The 14,205-nt window shown below is 41.6% G+C and overlaps 1 protein-coding gene across 14 annotated transcripts in view; it reads left to right on the forward strand.

The window, feature by feature from the left end:
- The window catches only part of DAB1 (DAB adaptor protein 1), a 4,845,894-nt gene that overhangs the window by 1,016,851 nt on the left and 3,814,838 nt on the right, over positions 1-14,205 (forward strand). The gene's annotated exons all lie outside the window — the stretch shown is intronic.

Consider the following 14,205-nt stretch of genomic DNA (forward strand, 5'->3'; position numbering starts at 1 on the left):
ACCAGATGGATGCTATCAGAGAATCTTGAAACCTCTGCATCCTATTGCTGCTTGACCTCTCAGCAGCATTTGACTTAATGGATCACAACAAACTATGCAAAACACTAGCGAATAACTTCCACTTCTCCAAGCATGCCACATTATGGATCAGATCTTTCCTCTCTGACCAAACCTCCAGAGTTGCCCTGGGCGATGAAGCAGCCGACCCCATAGCTGTCCCAGTAGGTGTCCCACAAGGCTCCTGCCTCTCCCCAACCCTCTACAATGCTTATAAAAAACGTCTCTTCTCAGCTTTAGATGCCATGGCAGTAATTTATACCAACTTTGCGGACGACACTCAAATACTTATCCCTGTCACAGGTAACCTTGAGAAGGAAGGACACCATCAGCATCAATAAAATCTACACCTTCATCCAGAATTGGATGACAATCAATAGCCTCTGTCTCAATGGAGATAAAACAGAGATCCTGATAGTAGGCGCTCCTGCCCAATTAAAGAAATTACACCCAGAGTACACTTCCATAGTCATAGATGGTACTACCATCAACATATCCAACCAAGTCAAAACACAAGGGTCTATCTCGACTCCACTCTTTCTATGTGCAAACACATGAATTCACTTGCATCCTCCACATCATACACCGCCAAACTTATTACACTTAGCCGACCCTTCCTCACACCCCAAAATTGCATAACTTTGGCCACAGCCCTTATCCTTACCAAAATCGATTACTGTAACATACTACTACTAGGGACTTCCAAGAAAAACATAAACAAACTACAATTGTTACACAATAAGGCTCTAAGAGCAGCACTAGGCTTAAACAAAAGAAAACACATCACAGAAACTAGGAGAGAAGGACATTGTCTACCCATACTACCAAGAAATCTTCACAAAACCGCACTATCACCCATAATTGTGCCACCTCCAAAGCCCCGATCTACCTTAATCAATGCCTCACACTCAACTCAACAGCAAGTTCACTTAGATCTAGTGCCAATACCCATCTTCGGATTCCCAGATTCAAGAACTCTAGATCAGGAAACTCCTGCTTTACTGTAGCTGCCCCCAGAATTTAGAACTCTCTACCAGCCAATATCTGCAATGAGCTCTCCCACGCGCAGTTCAAGAAACTGCTAAAAACCTGGCTTTTCAATAAATACTAACCTTCCGACGAATACAACTGCTATGTAAATATGTTTTGCTATACAAATATGTTTCTGTAAAACCTTGTAAGTCATAAATCACACTTGCCAAGTACTTCATACTGTAACCAAGAAGTAGCAACAAATCCATGTAACAACTATGTTTGAAAGACTTCTATGTATTCCGACTTTGTAACCAACAATCGAAATGTAATCTTGTAAGTAATCTTGAAAAACTATGCTGTGATACCCAAGGGTTTGGGCATACAATCAAATGCAATACATAAATAAATAAATAACTCAAATAAATAATGCCTGTAAATATGTTGATTATGACATATGTCAAGCCCATGTTATCCTTGTTGCCTGTGGTAACTCCTGAAATGCGTATTACATGCTTTCCAGCGCCCAGATACCCATGGGTTTGGCGCGCCCTACAAATGTTAAATAAAACAAAAATAATAATAATAAATAATGTGTGTACGCGTAGAGAATCTGGCTGTCCGTGATTTGTGCCCACTGGCACTCCCCACATTCTGCTGACAAATCCCCGTTGAAAGTCAGGGAATTGCATGCAGGGAACAGTTGGCACACAATATGAGTTTCACTGGCATCATGCACTCATAAGGATGTAATAAGGACTTAAAAAGCCTCGCGTCTAGCAAACATACCATAGTAACTACAGCTATAAATACTAAAATGCTCAGAGCAGTGCCATACGTCAGACATTTTGCTGTAATGTTTGCGTAAAAAAGAGAAACAGTCATAGGGCATTTAGGAAATAAATGTAGTGCCACTGTGCTATGGTGTAGGCTCAAAATATATGCATGATTGGTCGACCAGCATGGTTGTACTGCGACACATGTCTTTTGCATGGTAAAACATTCTAATCTGTGGAAGTACATAGTATTTGTAGAGAAGCAAGTTGTGTTTTAAAACATTGTCTCATCACTGCTTGCCGCCATAAACGTATGTTTATTAATAGAAAACACCATAGCTAACCACAAGGACCATCTGTTGCTCTATAATTTTCTTTTCCTGTATATGTCATTCCGTTTTTTTTCCTTTGGAAGAAACCCTAATTTGTTTCAGCAAATGATGAACAAAATATTACTTCCAGATTAACATGTTCTCTTTCTCCCTTCTCTTCCACTTATAGGCTGCATCCTTCTGAAACACAGATAAAACATGGGTCAATAATGTGTATCTGGTCATGTTGGGCCCTCCCTTTATTAAATGCCTGTGAGAAAATAACCAATGGATGACATTAAATGATTTGCTTTTTATTCTTTAAAAATGCTTTTAAGATCAGTGAACACCATCAGCAGTGGAAGAGAGCCCCTCAAAGCATAAGCTACCTATGTCAAGCAGTGGTCTACTGATGGGCATAATACTAAGTGTAACCGGGTCCTTTCTTCTCCATCTATATAGCAGGCGCTCCCCCTCTGCATGCCTACACTATGCTGCAGGGACTACTACTACTTGCATTAGTGGCAGTACAACTAATAGTAGCATAGTGCCAAGTGTTTTTGTGGTAGCAGTATCTTTAACACAATGATTACAATCGCTAATTTGTAACCGACTGTGCACTAGTTACACTAATATTAGTAATCATAATAGCAATTAACAGTATTAGAAGCTGCATTTAAAGAGGAATAGATTGATGTGTCTAACAGAAGTAGTATCATTGCTACCAAGTAGCATTATCAATGAGATTACTGCTAGTTGCCAAAGTAAAAATAATGCTACATGTTGAAGTATTACAAACATGCTTAATAGCAGTCGGTATGCATAATATCAATATTATTAATTGTCATAATTGTTGTTATTACTATTACTAGTAGTAGTAGTACTAGTACTAGTAGTATTGCATTTTTATTAATAGAAGATGTAGTATTAATTGTAGAAGAGCTAATAATATCATTAGTGTCATTACACTTACTGGTATAAGTATTAGATTATGGACTTTAGCAGTCTTAGTACTTGCTTTAGAAATAGGTCTAGATGAATCATACAATCAATAGTGCATATGTTATTATTAGCAGCTATACTAAAAGTATCAAAAATGCTCTTACTTCTGTTAGTAGTAGTTTAATTATGCATAGTATTTTAAACAGTAAGTGTCAATTTTGCTTGTAGTCTTGGAAATACATGTGCTGTTTAATAGATGTACTAGTAGTATTAGTGGACGTCTATACGCCCTCCTTTGCACAAGCAATTTTCACATATGCACTCCAGCACTTAATAGCAACACACATATACATACAGGATACAGAAAACAGAAGAAACATGCATATCAAAACCACATACACACACCACACAGTTGTAATTAGCTTGCATAAACATCAGTGATATTTTCCACCTCTCAAGATTAAGTGATTATGTTCACAAATTAAACTAACTAATCACTCTGAGGTGGAACGATTCCTATCATTGATTTCTCACATCCACATTTCTTAATAGTATATTTGCTGTAGTTCTCCTTATATCCCTTATTTGCAGGGAGCATTGTTGACACACATGCTGAACCAAGGTGTTACTGGCAACTGTACAAAACATATATATATATATCCAGGTGTCACCAAGGACCTCAAAGCCTGCCCACTCATGAATCAAAGACATACATACATAATACTCTTTGCTGCCAGAGATGTAAAACAGCAGCTCCCCAAACCAGAAATCTTCCCTGAGTGCAAACTACTTTGGCAAAACAACTCTGTGCCAAAAAGCCAAGAAAATAGTGAATGTTTGTGGTTACAAATACCCTGCAGCATAACATAACAAAAGACCACATTAAAGACATTAGCCTGCACACTTCCTTATGAAGTCATTTGCATAAAGGCTCACACGCAGGCTGGGTGCAGCACTACTCATACAACATATGCTTCCATGAAGACATATGGAGTAACATCTCCATGCCTCACACAAGCTGTGCAGTAACACTATTACACATTCACCCCCTATGTGGTTTAACTTCAGGACTGCACACTTACCCAGAGACATACGTAGGCACCCCCACAGGCACACACACACGCACACACACACAGACGCTTGCATGAATCAATTCTATAATACACAATAGGCTTCATTACAAGGTAGGCAGCAACCCTGTAAAACAGAATACAGCGCCTGACTTCCCCGTGCCACCGGGACATTACAAGTCCTGGTGGTGCAGGAAGTCAGCCAACGGATTTTGCAAGACAACATTCTGATGGAGTCCCATAGGACTAAATGGGAGAAGGGAGACGGAAGTGCCGCCACCATTGCCAACAATGACAGTGCTTCCGAGACAAATCTACCTACGGGGCTGCTGTGCATGGCGGGGTCAGACCTGTCAGGCGCAGCGGTTCTGGCAGGCAGACTTGTAGTGTGGCAGTCCAGGAACAACGGTGCCGGGGAGATTACCAGCACTCTTGTTTCCAGACCGCCAGACTTGTAATAAGGCCCATTATCTTTGATTTCTCAAGTCAGACTAAAAAGGGTGCTAAGAAAGTTAGGCTCCTGTGGACAGGATTATTGATGTTCTGGTACCCCTCCTCTCTGCCCCAATTTGACAGTGGTCAACAAAGGGGGTCTGTTCTGATGTGTAACGTTTTCTGGGGACTACTTTTTGATTTTAGTAGGCTTAGGTTATTTCTATTATGTCAAGAGAGATACAGAAACACTTTAAATGTGAGAATGCACAAAGAGGATTTTCAGACAGAAATAGATATCAATCTGTCAGCTTTTTAAATTTATTTTGCTGCTGGATGCATTTAGTAATCATGCATCAGTAGTTTTTTTGAAAAAAGTATTTGTTGAAAAAAACAATCAAAAAATGTGAAAGGTTCATTCACAAATACAGAATTTGCAAGGAGGTTAATTATTTGTCTTAACTTTTCATCAAGCAACTGTTTATGGCAAAATAAATTGCAACACAAGATAGTGTTTAAAAGAAACAATGTGTAACCACCACCTATAGTGACAAGTGATTAGCATGTAATCAATACACAATAACCAAAACAAAAGCAATGAATGAAAAAACTCTTGGTTATATATAGCCAGGCTGGAGGGTGACCTAACAAGTGGTTGACATCTAGATGTAGATCAAAGAAGATGTTGGGACCAGGAGCAGTATGGAGGGGCTGGTCGGGAAGACGTTTCGGCTAAAAGCCTTCATCTTGGGCCTGGAGTAGGTCTCCCTAAAATAGAGACAGGGGGACTCTATTAGTGGCTGAGTAGAAAGTTAGAAACTTTTGTTTATTAAAAAACACAAGACATAATAATTTCCATGAATATGGTACCCCACTATAAAATCAGGTACAAGGGAGACACGGGACTGACCTTGGGGGCTGCAGATCTGCATGGATCTGGAATTACTGTGGCACAGGAATGGCATGAGGTGCCCAATGGTTTGGGCTTCTGGCAACCGGCTGTGGATGGCTGCAAAAGTCAAAGAACATATAGTTCTAGGTAAGAATACTTTTAGTGATGGTCAATACAAGGAGGGTGTTGACCAAAGTGCACAAAATTGGCATGTGCTCACCTTGCTAGGTTGCCACTGCGCAATAAAACACAGGAAATGCATGTGGTGCCGGCGGAGTGGTAACTGTTCATAAGGCTGGAGACCAGCATGTAATGGTGGCTTCGTGGTTCTTAATTTCCGTTTTTAACCTGAAGTTGTCCTGTGAGAGAAACGAGATGCGTGCGCCTGTTAAGTTAAATGGAAAGAAAAAAGGGGTCTGTGTAGAGTGGCAGAACTGGGAGTATTTACCTGGAATTGAAGTCCCAGGCTCTGTGCAGGCTGGCTTGCGGGCCGCGTTTGCATGTAGCGACTGGGATGCTGTGTGTGAGCTAGGAAACTAAAATGGTGAGCTGTGCACGGCTTTACTGTGTGTGCATGCGCGCCACGAGTAGTGTTATGCTACTGTATCGCGAGTGCGCATGTGCAGACACGCTTTGCTGTGGCGTTCCTGTGAGTGCATGACTGTGTGAGATGCCAGTCGCCTGCACATGTCCACTGCGTCACAGAATGTAAAGTCTGTTAAAGGTATACTGGAATGGATTTTATTACGTTGAAGCCTGCAATGAACTGCAGACCTATGTGAGCTGTGTGGAAGTATGAGGGCAGATGCAGGCTGCGGGTTACAAATGAAGGAAAAGTTGGGACTGTAGGCATGTGTTAGCCAATTAGAAGGAAGTGAAATATGGGTGTCCTGATTGGGAAGATGAACTTCCTACCAGATTACTGCGCGGGACGCACTTTAAGTAAAAGAGTGTAAGGCGGAAGGGAAAAATAGTAAAGGGACTTGTGTAAAGCCATCTATGGTGGTATCTCCAATTGGCATGAGAAATGGAAAGGACACAGGAAGAGGAGACAAATGCTTTTTTTGATGGTGTCTAATTATCTGCAGTAGTACGTAGGGTCTAGCTCATTTAGCCCAGTTGTAGTGCTTTTCAGTTTAAAAATCCACCATGATTCTTTATGGTTGAGTGAGTTGGTAGCATTACTTGTATTCGGTACTTAATCTTCTATCCACCATAGGATATCGTCTGGACCATGATGGTTTTCGATGTAGTGTTGTACCATTGGGGCAGTGCCAGATTTGCATCGGATTCGGGATCTATGTTCTCCTATCCTTTTGTGGATTTGCCTAGTTGTTTGGCCAACGTAGCGCAAACCACAAGGGCATTCGATAATATAAATTACATTTGCCGTTTTGCAATTTGTGAACTGTCTGAGTTCCCAGTCTTTTTCGCCAATCCTAAATGAAGACATTTGTCTGGTAAATCGACATACTGTGCAGGTGCCACAGGGGTGATGTCCCCTTATTTCCTGCATATTCCAGAGTGTTGATCTTTGTGATTTCTTCTCCAGTCTAGCATGTGATAGCATGTCCTTCAGATTCTTGGATCGTTTGAGCGCCATTGTTGGTGTTTTCTCTTATGGCAAGCTTAAATGTACCAGGGGCCAGAATTTTTTTTTCAATATCCCTTTTAGTTTGGTTGTGTCAGGGCCAAAAGTGGAGACAAATGTGAGGGTGTAATCTCAATCCGGATTTTTCAATTTGGGTATTAATAGACTTTCTCTGGGTGTGTATTTGGCCCTTTTGATAGTCCGACTGACGAGTTTTCTGGGATATCCTCTTTCTTGCAGTTTGCTTTTGAGTTTTTTGGCATGTTCTTGGAATTTATTCATTTCAGTGCAATTACGCCTTAGTCTCAGGAATTGGCCATATGGGAGGTTATCCCTTAGGTTCCTTGGGTGATGGCTTTTGTAGTGAAGTAGAGTATTTCTTTCAGTCTCCTTTGTGAAGAGGTCGCATTGCAATTTGCCATTCTTGGCTAAGATGGTCAGATCCAAAAAATTGATGGCACTGTTGCTGTTTTGCATAGTGAATTTTATCTCTTGGGTCTGGGTATTGATCCACTCGAAAAATGAGGTAAGGCTGTTTTCATCCCCATTCCATATAAGGATGACATCATCAATATACCTAAACCATGAGGAGATTTTTTCTTGAAAAGGGTTAGATGTGTCTATGACATGTTTCCTCTCAAATTCTGCCATGAAGATTATTGCCAGACTCGGGGCAAATGCGGCTCCCATTGCCGTTCCACTTGTTTGGAGATAATATTCGTCATCAAATGTGAAGAAGTTGTTGGTTAGGGCAAGTTCAAGTAGTTCCACTATGAAGTTAGTGGGAACTCTTGTCTGAGTCATAAAGTGAGTTAGATGTTGTCGGATGCACTCCACCGCTGCTTCTTGTGGGATGTTAGTGTAAAGGCTAACTACATCCATGGTAACTAAGAGTTCCTGCTCGCTGTTGAATTGGCGTCCTTCAAATTTAGAGATGGTTGACATGGTATCTCTTAGGTACGTGGGTGTTTGCTGGCTTAGGGCTTTCAAAAAGTAATCTATGAATTTGCAAACGGGTTCAAGAATTGAACCACATCCTGACACAATTGGTCTGGCTGGAGGCTTTTGGTTGTTTTTATGAATTTGACAGTGCGCACAGTCAACTTTTGGTTGTGAAGTGCAGCGTAAGCCAGCAAGCACAGGCTTTAACACCCTGGATGATGGGTCTGAGATGTTTATCCCACATTGTGACAGGGTTGATGCTGTAAGGGCCCACATGAACATATCAGAGGCCCATCACACAACCTCTAGCATGTTACCACTCCCCGAATGGATTGTTTAAAGCTGCCATAGTCACTTACCAAGTACTGGTTTATTATTGACAAACTATCTACGCACCAAACCATCCTGTCTTGCCCTGTGCCCACGTGATCCATTCACAAAAGATGATATCTCCATCTTCCTGATGCTCCTAAAGTAAGTGCTCTCCCCAAAAATATCTGTTCGTGCTAGCGCCTCATCATTCTCTCCCCCATTTCATAGTTACTCACTACTGATCAATGTTTACTTACCACAGACACATAATGCAGCTCATTTTTGACTTATGTTAATGTTAATGTTAAAGGACATTTGTACCGCACACTATCACCACCGGAGTGGTCCCCTGGCGCTGTGGCGGCTCTGAAAAAGGGGAGGAGAGGGGGTGGGTTAGTGGGAATAAGCTGGAAAAGTGCAAGAGAGAAGTGATGTGCTTGGGCCTGGAGTAGGTCTCCCTAAAATAGAGTTTTGTGGTCCGTAGTCGTCGTGTGCTGTTGTGCAAGTCTATGTGTGGTTTGTTTTGTTGTTGCATTATTGTGAAGTTTGTGCGGATTGCTGCGTTTAAGGCTTGTGGTTGTGTTTGGTTATAGTTTGAGAGGTGTATGCAGAGGGATGGAATTGTTAGTTGGTTGGTTAGTTGGCATTGCTGTCCTTGCAATTGTGGGATTCCATCTAGGTCCGGTACATGCTAACAGTCTCATTTCTATCTAGATGCCGCGCAAGCTAGGTTCATAATTCTAAGTGTGGTGCATGCTAAGAATCACATATCCTAACAATCACATTTCTGAGATTCCATCCAGGTGTGGCACTCGCCAACAACCACATTTCCATCAACATGCAACGCGGGTCAAGCCCGAGAATCCGGTCCAAGTGTGGCACATGCCAACAATCGCACCTCTGCCCAGAATCAGCGCAAACTATGCTTGAGAATTCCATCTAAGTTAGTGCATATCTATAAATTACAAAGAGGAGACCTGTTACTTTTACACTGCGGTGTACACGGGTCCCCTCTACCTAATTTTCAACATTTGCAAATTGCGATGTGTAAAATTTGGGAGTAAAATACACCTGTATGCCCCCGTTTTGTAGTCCGTCGTTCAAATTGAGTCAATGGTGCCTGCCATTATTTCATGGCAGGTGAGGCTCACCAAGAATTTCTCTGAAGTCTGCCTGTTTTTTGTTTGTGAAAAAAAGTAGCAGATACCATATGAAACAATCACATGTATGCCAGCATGAAAGTATCATTCGGGTGTAAATGCGTGAACATTTGTATGGAATCGTAACTCACTATCCACACCCCCGCTCTGCCTGCAAATGAATACAAATTAGGTGTAACCTAAATTCAATGCATAAAAGTCTTTCCATTTACATTATACCTCTTGATAAATGAGCTGTAATATGTTTTGTGGACATGCTTTCATGCTTTGATGCAGAGAGGTGGCACCGCTGACAGCTGGGGCCAGTATGCATGACTATTTAATTTAGATGACAGTTATTTTATGTTACTGGTTCGTGTGAAATTACAATTCATTTGGTCCAATTAAATATTAGGGCCGCATCACGAGTTGGGCTTTAGCCCTTAAATGCGGTGGTAACAGTATTACCGCTACATTTAAGGGCTGGCCCTATCACGAGTTGGGTGCTAAATCGGCTGTTTTACCTCCAGCTTTTTTCTGGAGGTGAAAATCCCTGTTTTCGGCTGTATTATAGCCGGCTGTATTAACCCGCAATATTAGCACCGAAAATTCCCCATTGGATCCAATGGACCCATTCAGGAATGGGGATTTACCGTTAAGGCCCAACCCGTGATTCGGTGGTAATACCACCAGACCAGTCAGCGCTAGGGCTATTACAGTCGGCGGTATTACAGCCGGGAATACAGCCCAACTCGTGATGAGGCCCAAATTGTGTTGGTCATTTAACTTTGAGTTCTATGTGTAAATTATAAGACAGGTGCAACTTTGTATTTCATTTTAGCTTTTTAAATTTATTTGTGGCTGTTTTCAAGGTCTAAACTAGTGTACAAGTCAAAATGCATTCGAAAACATTTCAGTTTGGCAAGATAAGTACTTGTCTAGATCATACCTATGGTGCAAAGAAGCCTTTCCTTAGAAAGCAAATTCTTAGCCTAGGCATTCTTTCTGGTATGATGTGGGACTTTTGTGACAAATGGGAGGAGCTTAGTGCCCTCCTTTTGTGGGCTGTTAGAACGTGTATTTATCATGATTAGAGATGTAATTAACATAGAATCGGTTTGATTGTGTACTAACAGTAAGGACCAAATTCAGATCCCATTTTGACATGCATGCACATCTGACATCACAGATACAGTGATGCAACATGAGTGCGAGTGTGACTTCTATTTGTGGAGATTTGCAATGATCACATTGACATGTTCCATTCCCACTCATTTTATCTGACTGGTTGGTACGGCAGGAAACTCTGCTGCATGTAATCATGAAATGCGGTCCATGTTTTGGCACTAGAAGGAACTAGGGATGGCACTCTCTCATTCTAAAAACCTTTCAGAGGGTGAGTATCATGCATTCATCGAGAACTTAGATCGCCTGTGAAATATAGCAGTGCTCTTTGTACATAGATGGAACCCAGGAAATAGACACTGTTGTTTGTACAACTAACATATTTCGCCTTGCACACCGCACCTTCACAATTTAGCAGAAGGTATGGTCTCAATCCACAACCCGAACACACATATTAAACAAACACTATTACAAAGCACTTCAGCCATAAGAATGAAGATACTTTTAATGACAAATATGTGAACTGTAGCGTCCCGCATAACTCGCTTTCTCTGTAAACTAAATGCCCCCTTAACCCATAGTATTCCTCTGGTGCGTCCATACACACTCCATTAAGATATAGGAGACTACCAGCGTCTTTGCCACCCCTTGCATACTTTAATGGCTGAAATGCACACACGCATAATAGCACCTCCCAAACTCTTCCACATTTTTGGGACTGTAGTGCATCCGAGGGCGTTCAACCAAAAGCACAATAGGACCATAATTATGGTAAAAGGTCAAATAATAAATGACAAAATGAATTAATGAAATGAATTACTGTGAGCATAGTTGACCATGCCAGCTTCTATGTCAAGCAAATGCCCTATTTAGTTATTCGATCCTTCCTGCACTGAAGGCTTCTTCCAGAGAACAACTGCCTGCTCACTAAAACACCGGAAAGGTGAGACCATATATCATCTTCAAAGCGTTAGACATACCACCCATTGCCCTTCTATACGTTAACGCGACCTATTATCATACATTAGACCATTCCATTCTGTTAGCAGATGGAATAGCTCTAGGGGTGTCTCAGGCCAAGCCCTCGTATGGCTGATTTTTTTTATAGGGCACTCACCACAGGTGAAAGTGAGTGAGTTTAGAGCTGTCAAACACTCCACATAGGTGTTTCACGGGTGCCCATCCTCAACCCATGCTTGAATAAACGCCTGGCTGACCTATTCAGCTGACTTTCCCATACAATCTGTTACCACCACTACCTGCCTGAGATCAGTACACAACTGGCTTACCCTGCGCAATCTCTGCCGCAACACATCAAAGACTCAGGTCTTCATGTTCAGCATTCCCAAAACCAGCACACTGCTTTTCTCTTGGCCTGGCATCCTAGCAGATGCCTCCTGTCCTATTCTGTCATCATCAGAGATCCCGGTCTGAAAGAAACCACGTGGGTGCCTGTGGAAGTGATGTAGGTAGATTGCTTAGAATGTTAGGAGCCTTGAGTTCTCAGTCAAATGCCTTCTCAATACTAACCCAATTCATGTCTTTTACAGATCAAAGAGCCTCCTCTGTAATTACCTTTCCCTTGCCCTTCCACCTCCTCTAAGCATTTTCCTTTGATGTCTACATGGTCAGGTCTCCCCAGAACCTCCCCCGAATCTCAGTCTATCTCCTTGGGATATTTTCTCACATGTAACTAAGCGAACACAGGCTGCAGCCTAAACCAAATGATGTCAGTGTTGAGAAAAGGGAAAGGCCTTCAGCCGATGGCCATTGGATCTGATCAGCCAGTAGAACATGGTTTACATAACATTGTAACCAAATAAAAATACAATTAGCAATAATTGTGCATCTTTTCATATCGTACTGCATGTCTTTTATAGGTAGTGGTTTACTATCATTTTTTATCTAGCCACCAACTAACAAAACCGGGAAGCTAGTGTACTGCTGCCAGATACAAGAGACATTTGACAGGGTCATGTGTTTACAAGAAAAACAACAGGTGCTGTATTTTTAAAAGGCAGTCTCATTGCTCGCAAAAGACGTTTAGTTTAGTAGATTGTTCGAATCCCAGGCCATAGACTGCCTACTCTAAAGGATTATATTAGAGTCTGATGATTTTGATGTTATCCAAGCAAACGTGTCTAGAGTGCATTGTAAAAATGTGGCAACAGTATGTTTATTGCCGTCTCATTGCGCACAAATGCTGAACTGTGGCATTGAGCTTGACGTGGACGCAGAGAAAGAGGATCCTGTACTGCCAATAATAGGAATGAACAATCAGGAGGGTAGGCAATTAAAGTTAACTAGTACAGGGCAGTCAGACGAAATTACGCTGTGTGATGTACACACAATGTTAAAATGGTTATTTGAATCGCTGGCAACAGTGGCCTGTGATACGTGTTGATCTGTACCCATTATGTTGCAGGGTTTTAGTCACATTCTGGGCTCAGGTGAAGTGCGGGAAATGCTGACTGAAAATCTGATTTTTAAAATACAGGAAATGTGTCTGAGAGCTAATCTCTTAGTATACAGATATGCAATACATCACATTTTATCAAATAAAGGTGAGAGAGGTAGGCCATTTTGTGGTCTTGTGATGGGTGTTAGACAATTGCTGAATGCAAGAAGGATTGCACAGGGTTTGGCCTCTGAATTTGTATTGGCGGTTGAGGGAGAGGGCATTGACCCCTCCCCTGGTGGCAGAACATTGGTGATGAATGTATAATCCACCGGGAGGGGGGACGAGCGAATTGATCCAAAATGAATTGTTTGACATGTTAGTGGACTGGTCTAATGAGGGTCTTAATGAAATGATCATAATTGCAGATGTGCTGGCAAAGATAGAAGGTGGTCCTACTCGCCTACTGATTTTAGGTGTATGAATGGCCAAGACAGTCCCTGAAGGAGGGGATTAGTTGGTTGAGATTTCTGGAGGATTGCGATATGAGGATGACAAATGATTTTGTGGAGGGTGATAAACAGGGAAAACCCACATGGAAAATCGGTCGAAATAGTACCACCACGGACTACCTCTTTGTTAAAACCTCAATATTTACATACAGCATCAGAATGAGTATAAAGAGAATAGATATATTGACCAAGAGACAGTCACCCTAACATACAAGATAGTAGAGCAAAAGAAAAAGCGGGGCATGGGTGGCGGCATTGAAGTGAATCACACCAGAAATAAGGTGGTGTGGACAGTGAAAAATATTGATCGGGCTGGGGTGCTCATTCTGCAGTGCTGCCCTGGGATGCTGCAAGAATTGAAGGTTAAAAGTGGGGATGAAATTGAGGAATGGGTGATGGAATTCACTTGGAAGTTACTGTATCATAAAAATCAAAACACATATTTGGTGAAGGTAAAGGTAAAATGAGCTATGACGGGGTGATTAGAGATAAAAAAAAAAGGGAAATGAGACGAGCAGTACGAAAGGTTAGTAAGGTGGAGCTTGATATAGGAGGCAAAGTAACCACGATAAACAGAATAACAAAAAAAAGTATAGAAATTACATCTGTTGGTGGAAACATACTTCCAATATCGGGCAATGGCAACATCTGGTCAAGGTTTTGAAAGAAAGAACTGGGTGTAATATCTGTAAATTCCTGGGTAAGGCAAAAAGTTTGAACAATCATATAATTAT

This window comes from Ambystoma mexicanum, chromosome 1q (assembly GCF_040938575.1).
Source record: "Ambystoma mexicanum isolate Mex_15411 chromosome 1q, UKY_AmexF1_1, whole genome shotgun sequence".
In the NCBI taxonomy this organism is placed as follows: Eukaryota; Metazoa; Chordata; class Amphibia; order Caudata; family Ambystomatidae; genus Ambystoma; species Ambystoma mexicanum.